Raw genomic sequence first — 6021 nt, 5'->3', positions numbered from 1 at the left:
TGGCCAGGCTGGTCTCAAACTCCTGACCTCAAGTGATCCACCTGCCTTGGCCTCCCAAAGTGCTGGGATTACAGGCCTGAGCCACGGTTCCTGGCCTGGAGGAAGTCTTATTAGCCTCATTTCATGGAGGAGAAACTGGGGCTCCAGGGCATGGAGGCTGCCTGTGGCCATGCAGCCTGGGTGGCCCATCAGCCTGCTGTGCTTTTATCCTTGACAAGCACGCCGCCTGCGTCACAGAGCAGCTGCATTTCTAATGTCAGGCTTCTGCTTACATGCAGTTGGTCTTCTCCTGTGAATGGGGAAACTGAGGCCTTGGAGGTCAGCCAGCAGGTCAGGACTCAGTTCAGCGCGGAGCTGGGGATCTGGCCCCATCCAGGGGCTCCCCCAGCAGCCAACTCTGCCAGCCTTTGATGCCTCGCTGAGACAGAGGTCTGGGCCGTGGCCACTCACCCACTGGGCCCACATCCCCACAGGCCTGGGCTGTGGACGCTGGAGGCCTGAGGCTGCACCCCAGGTTCGGGCTGGCCTGCCTGCCACGGGGCCAGGGCTGGGTGCTTTCTGCTGAGTCACTAACAAAGCTCAGGCCTGACCACAGGACATTTCTGAGATTCCAGGACTGGCTCCACAAAGGCCGGCATCGGCCCTGCGGCAGGTCCGGCTTCACCCAGCCCAGAATCACAGCCTCACAGAGTCTAGAGGGCCCGTGGGGACGGGAGTCCTGGGAACCGAGGTTGGGAGACAATGGGTGGCCCCTCGGTGTGGTGTCCTTTGCTCACCCCTCAGCAGGGCCCTGACGGAACTGGGTACAGGCAGAGATTCATCTTCATGGCAGGACTTCAGGCAAGAGAGGCCCCAGGGTTGAAGACAAGGGGCTCAGAGCTTGCTTTTTATACACTTTTCTCAGAGTATAACAATTTAAAAATATATAAAATATGGTTAAAAAAATTCTCCTACTTAAGACTCCCAGACCCCTAGTTTTCCTCCCTAAAGGCAACTGACGTTACCAGTTTCCTGGGTATCCATGCAGGGATATTTTATGCATAAACAACCAAATCTCTATACATGTCCATAGAGAGAGGCAGACGTATCTGCATGTGCATAAACACGTGTGTGTGTGTCCTTTTATCCCAAAGGAAACACATCTTTTTCCCTTGACAAAGGACATCCTCTGCATCTAGCTTCTAGAAAGTGCTGCCAATTTGGGGACCAAGGGAGGGAGGCTGCAGAGGAACATCGTTTGGTCAAATGTGAAATGTGATCAGGAAGCCGGTGCTCAGCAAATTTATCTGAAGCTCTTGATGACCCCCCAAAGATGAGCGGGGCCCCTTCCCGTTTTTCGGACTGTCTTGGCAGAGGCTCCCTGTCACTGAGGACCTGAGGTTGTCACAGCCGGACGGTGTGGGAGCTGGCACTGCTGGGGCTCCTGCTGCCTGGGACACGTACGGCTGCCCAGCGATCCTGAACGCCGACCCCTGTGCACCTCAGTGTCCGTGACTGTGGAGCAGAGGTACGTGCAGAACCAGCTCTGTCTTCCCAGAGACTGTCGCTTTGGTCCAAAGTAATGTAATGTTGCCACGAAAATTCTAATCCCTCCCATCAGGCACAAATAGTTCGATGGGACTGTGTACTTTCAGCAGAGAGGGTGTGCATTTAAAGTATAGATTTGTTAAACATAGATGCTTAGAACATGACGCTGCTTGGCGTTCTATTTAATTGACCAGAAACTCGAAAAATGTCCTGGTCCTCTTCTTAAGTCTGGGGGTCACTGCTGCCCCACTGTGCACCATCGCTTCTCTGTCCTTGTCTGCCCCCTGCAGCAGGGAAGGGGCTCTGGAAGGGTCCGAATCTGGTGTGTCCAGTGTGATCCCTGCACCCATGCCTGGAACTGTGCCTGGGACCCTGCCCCAAGCAAAGTAATAATCTGAATGATATCCTCAAAGGAGCCTGGCTTGGGCTAACAAGGAAAAACTTCCAACGTGGAGAGCTGTCCTGGCACCGTTTCTTCCTGCTGTATTAGTTGAAGACCTACTGTGTTCAGGGCCGTGAGTGAGGGCACAACCACCCCTTGGGAGCACACTCTGCCTCAACCCTGGAGTGGCTCGGAAATGAGTCTTCAGTCCACAAGACTGAGGGTGGCCAATCCTTCTCGGTGAGCCACGAGGGAGATTCCTCCTTGGGCTTCAGGGGCAGGATGCCCCTCAGAAAGATGCCCTCCGCTGCCCCCGCACACTTCAGGCTCCCCAGGCCCCTGTGTGGGGAAGGTGGTGTTGCAAGAGGCCCATGGGTGTGTGGGATAGTGGGGCTTATTGGCCGAGCAAGAGCTCAGGCAAGACTGCCCGAGTGGAGATTCTGGGACTTTGCACAGGTTGATTCACCTCAACCAGCCTCAATTTCCTTGTCTGTAAAATGGCGGAGTAGTAGTCCTTGTCTTACCAGGTTGTTATGCAACTTAAATAAGAATATCGAGGCCAAGCGCTTAGCCCAGTGCCTGACATGTCGAAAGTGCTTGGTAGGTGCCAGTCTTTCCCCTCCTCATCAAGTCCTGTGGCAGACAGGCCCCCCAGGAGAGCCGGACCTGCCTTGGGAGTCAGGGTAGGAAACAGATCAGGACCCCAGCCGGGGACTGGCTCCCCTTCGGCCAGCACTGTGCGATAGGAAGTCTATGTCAGCTTCACCTATAATTTTTAACTTTCTAGTGGTCACATTAAAAAAAAAAAAAAATTGGCTGGGCACAGTGGCTCACGCCTATAATCCCAGCACTTTGGGAGGCCAAGACAGATGGATCACCTGAGGTTAGGAGTTTGAGACCAGCCTGGCCAACATGACGAAACCCCCCGCTCTACTGAAAATACAAAAATTAACCGAGCGTGGTGGTGCACGCCTGTAATTCCAGCTACTCGGGAGGCTGAGGCAGGAGAATTGCTTGAACCTGGGAAGCAGAGGTTGCAGTGAGCTGAGATCACGCCATTGCACTCCAGCCTGGGGGACAGAGCAAGACTCTGTTTCAAGAAAAAAAAAAATTCAATTTTTAATTTCTGTGGGTACATAGTAAGTGGTGGCCACATTTTAAAAAGTGAACAGGACAGGTGAAATACATTTTAATAATATGTTTTATTTAACCCAATATATCCAACATATGATGACAACATGCATTCGCCATTGTGATTATTAGTGAAGTCTTCCACATCCCCTTTTTCCTACTAAGTCTTCAAAATCTGGGTGTATTTTGTTCTTCCAGGGCATCTTGAAGCAGACCAGCCACATTGCAAGTGCTTGGAGGCCACGGATGACTGGTGGCTGCTGTTCTGGGAGACAGAATCCTATAGCGTCCCCAGTCCTGCAGCACACAGGTGGGACAATTCCAGCTCGATGTCTCAGCCAGCAGGTTCCCACGTCCTCCCCGCCTCTTCCAGGCAGGAGGCAGAGTGACCCAGGTAACCAGGTATGGGCAGGCGCATCCCTGGGAGAATTTTAACAGGCTGCCCCGGCAGCAGGGTGTGTCTGTGACACCGCGCACCCTGCCCCCTCAAATCCACACAGTGGACAGCTCACACAGGGACAGAAACCACACTGACTGTCATTCCTGTCACCTGCCCATTGTCCTGTGGCCCAGGGCTGCTCAGAGCCCCTTCCTGCCCAAGTGGCAGCCGGCCCACCTGGATCTGCAGGTGGGTCTTGGGGACACTTATCGGCTCAGCCACGGCGCCCGGGCAGCTCCTCATGAAAGGCCTGCCTTGTGTGCCTGGGTGTGCCCGGGCCGCCAACGTCACCCAAAGCCCCTTCTCATAAATTCCAGCTCCGAGGTTTGCAGTTATCGGGAGGAAGTTTCCAATTGCTGGCTCACATGTGGGAAAATATGTAAGCAAATGAGAGGCCCTTTTGTCTGGGGCTCAGAGGGGGCCAGTAACCAGGAGGGAGGGTGGCCTGTCCCCAGTGGCGGGTGCAGAGGAAGCGGCTGCGTTCAGGTTTAATGAAGTGCCATGAATCATGGCCACCCATCAGGCGCAGATTCTATAAATCACCTGTGACGGGCTTGGCTTGTTTGTTCTTTCTGAAGCCAATACATTGATCAGGGCAGTGGACACGTGAGAGGGCCCACTGGGGGCCCAGGCCCTCAGCGACCTGCCAAGGTGAAATCAAACCCTCTTCTTTTAACTTGCAGGAAAACAAGGCCATAAAAAAAAGAACTCCTACTAATGAAACCTCCTAGATTCCAAGGACGAAAACGTAGCTCTGAGACCAAGTCCGTTTTCGCCCTTGCATCTGAAAGGGAGTCTGGGGAAATGCTAATTTTGAACTTTCTATACACCCTTCCTGCCTCTGGATGTGGCCGCCTGACTCGAATTCCTTTGCACAATAAAATGAGGGAGAAAAAAATCACATCACTTCAGCAAAACACAGGCTCGATTTTTCTTGATTAGCGGAAAAGTGTGTGCTATTTAAAAAGACACGTCATATAACTTTTTATTTTTTAGCATTCCCAAGCAAAAAAAAAAAAAAAAAAAGGAGGGGGGTGTGCATTTTGGGAATATGAGCTCAGCTCAGCACCTAATTTGGAAAGACCTTGTGTTTGGTGATGGACTTGGAGAAACAGGCCCGAATCTGCATTTTAAGAAGATGAGATGTGCAGAGTTTCATTCCTTCTTCCCCTGGGATTCTCTCAGACTCCAAAGAGAAGGGCCCTCTGCTTCTCAAAGTTCATAGGGCAAAGGGGCACCTTGGTCCATGGCTGAGAAACTGAGCTGACCTTTAGGGAAGGGTGATCAGGCCCCCTGGCAATCTGCCATCCCTAGAGGACCCCATCTGTACCTGCCTGCTGCTGTCACCTGGCTGACATCATTCTTTTTCGGGGAGGGTGGTCGGCGATGGACCCTGGACTGCCTCAGGGCGGTCTTTGGAAGTGGCCTCTGAGTGCGTGTTTAGATGACTCCCTGACAAGCACTGGTTTGCTTGTCATCTTCCTCTTCCTCCCCAGACTGAGAGCAGGAAACCAGGCCTTGTCAACTGCAGGCCTGCACTCCTGCCCCTGGGAGGCCCCGACCTGCACACGCCGCCTGCCCACCCACCAGTGCCAGGCCGCCGGCTGTCTGTCGGGAAGGCCAGGGAGCAGATGCTTGTGCCGTGTGCGTGGTGGCCGAGCCTGTGGTTGGGCTACGGGTGCAGGGATCCTGTGTGGCCCCTGCCAGGACCGTGGGCTCTGCAGGAGGGCCCAGACCATAGCATGGGGGAGGCAAGGGGAACCTTGTCACGGTCCCTGTCCTCAGAGACCCCTCCAGCCAGACCTTCCAAGGTGGGTGTTGGGTATCAGGGGCCCTGCCTGGAAGAAGCCACTGCCAGCCCCCTCTATGGGACCTGAGGGACCCGCTGGGCTGCGAGCTGGAAAGGGCTCAGCTCAGCCTGGGAGGGCAGTGCGTTTCCAACTTTGCAAGGTCAGCTGAGCACAGTGGTTAGGGAGTCAGTGTCCCGCAGGGAAGGTGGCCCTTCCTGCCTGGTCTTGGCCCACATCAACTCTAGAATGTAGGCTGGCTGCAGTGGCGGAGTCTGGACTAGAGGACACTTTCGGGGGGCCTCCTGCTATACTCTGCATGTGAGAATACAGGAAAAGCTCAGGTCTCAGTAGGCCAGTACCAGCCAGGCTCGCCCTGGGCTCCCATTGGTGCTCTGTGGAGTGTGAGGGTCTCACCCCAGACTGGGAGGAAGGGGTGTGAGGCTGAGAGGGCCAGTGACATCCTCGGATGACCTGGGATGCAGCAGAGCTAAGCTGGGGCCAGATCTCATTTCTCCGCCTCAATGCACCCTACTAAGCATGTCTTCTGTCTGTGGCTGTCTGGGTACATGGCCAGCAGGCGGGGTCCTGTTCTCAAGCCCGGTGGCTCTGCTGAGTGTATAGGGCTGGCCACAACTCATTCATTCATTCAGTCAGTCAGTCAGTCAGCCAACGACCATTATGAGCACCCCTCTTCTGCCCCCCACCTCTGCTGCCAGCCAGAGCATCAACCCTTGAAAGTTGCCACAAATACT

At 54.3% G+C, this 6021-nt stretch overlaps 1 long non-coding RNA gene across 2 annotated transcripts; it reads left to right on the top strand.

Moving 5' to 3' along the window:
* The first annotated feature begins 1365 nt into the window (after positions 1-1365).
* Positions 1366-4371, top strand: LOC134732099 (uncharacterized). Of its 2 annotated transcripts, XR_010115021.1 has the most exons (4): positions 1366-1507; positions 3239-3442; positions 3797-3858; positions 4163-4371. It is a non-coding gene; the product is annotated as an uncharacterized lncRNA (long non-coding RNA). The 2 variants fall into 2 exon arrangements; XR_010115022.1 differs by lacking the exon at positions 4163-4371 and having other exon boundaries at positions 3797-3866.
* The last annotated feature ends 1650 nt before the right edge of the window (positions 4372-6021 follow it).

Source organism: Symphalangus syndactylus, chromosome 1, assembly GCF_028878055.3.
Source record: "Symphalangus syndactylus isolate Jambi chromosome 1, NHGRI_mSymSyn1-v2.1_pri, whole genome shotgun sequence".
NCBI classification, from domain to species: Eukaryota; Metazoa; Chordata; class Mammalia; order Primates; family Hylobatidae; genus Symphalangus; species Symphalangus syndactylus.
This window is presented reverse-complemented; position numbering and strand designations above follow the sequence as displayed.